This window comes from Phalaenopsis equestris, unplaced genomic scaffold (assembly GCF_001263595.1).
Source record: "Phalaenopsis equestris unplaced genomic scaffold, ASM126359v1 Scaffold000064, whole genome shotgun sequence".
In the NCBI taxonomy this organism is placed as follows: domain Eukaryota; kingdom Viridiplantae; phylum Streptophyta; class Magnoliopsida; order Asparagales; family Orchidaceae; genus Phalaenopsis; species Phalaenopsis equestris.
The window spans coordinates 34,854-36,318 of NW_018164506.1; the positions used below are offsets into that span (position 1 = coordinate 34,854).

Below are 1,465 nucleotides of genomic sequence, written 5' to 3' on the forward strand. Positions count from 1 at the left end.
TCGGCTCTTTAAGCAAATGAGTTGAAACACGAACACACTTTTGAACTCAAAATATAAACGAGTCGAACACGAGCTGAGCCTAGAGGTAGGGGTGAGAGAGATATTCTCTTTATGGTAGCCGTGTGTTCCGCTCATTCTTTGAGTTAACGAGTTGAACATAAACAACATGAATAAACACGAATAAAGATTTGTTCATTCATGTTCGGCTCGTTTTGACTTGAAATACATAAAAACTAGAAAATTTATCCGTTATTTGTTTTATTGAGTAAGTATATCCGAATATTTATATTACATCAAAATCTCTCATATTTTTATATTTCTGCAATACAATAAGAAGAATATTTTGCTCTCACGCTTAGATTTTATTCATTATTGTTCTTAGGTTATTGCTTGTATGCTCCAAAAATTTAAAAATGGCCTTTAAAATTGAGAATGAAGGATAAGGAAAGTTTATTGCGAGCAGTGGTGAAACAAAGGGGTGGGAGTGTTGATGGTGACATTCACCCGTCTAGATTCTTAATAACTGTGTAATATCATATTATACATTTAAAAATTTTCCCCACTGAAGTTTAACACTGTCATTGCCAGTACCAAATCCATATGTGACAAGTGGAGGATTGTGTTAGGTAATCGACAGCCAACTTAAAACCTGTTGAAAAATCATGACAAGAATCATCTTGATCATTGTGTAAGTGCTAGGGCGTCCCATGAAAGTGACGCGTCGTATGGTCTGGATACAATGAAAAGTGTGCAAGGACCGCTACACCGACACCCGGTTATAATTTCAAATAAGCAATGATTCCTACATTACAGACGAATGCAGATAAATAAATTTGTTCATGAAATTAATATTATGATAGGATCTTGGGCTACAGATACTCACACTGCTAAATTAATAGAATCAGTTGATATTATGATTCATAGAAAGATAAATATCTTTGGATCTTTTCTAAATAGGGCACAATGGAGAAAAATGTTTCAAGTAGCTGACCCCACTTAGTGGGATAAAGGTTTTGTTGTTATTGTTGCTGTTGTTGTTGAAGTTGGCCGAGTCCCCTAAAGCTATGGCGAATGAAATGAGTTGTAAGCTTTATTTATCCAAGAATATCTTACACATATATTATAGTTGGCATTGACAGTTTTATCAAAAAAAAAATTTATTCCAGTTTGTCAATTTTTCATTTATCTAACACTTATAATTGATTTGACTTATTTTTCTTGCAAAAAGAGGAGATTAACTAACAAAATGTTTAAACAACTAAGATTAAAGAGAAGATTGCAATTGATAAACAATATATTTGTAAGAGGTTAAATTGAGTTCATATATTAAAACGTGCAAAGTATACATAGCAAGATTCAAGTTTGCGTTCTCTCCATAATATGGTGAATATGTATAATGTCACTTGCATGCTTTCAGAAAAAAAATTATTAAAAAAAAAAAATTCAAAAGTTCAATGAGTCAAGA

At 32.3% G+C, this 1,465-nt stretch overlaps 1 protein-coding gene across 1 annotated transcript in view; it reads right to left on the bottom strand.

The window, feature by feature from the left end:
• Window positions 1–1,465, bottom strand: part of LOC110019609 — a gene marked incomplete at its 3' end in the record, with an annotated part of 41,772 nt that overhangs the window by 34,481 nt on the left and 5,826 nt on the right. The window lies entirely within an intron of this gene.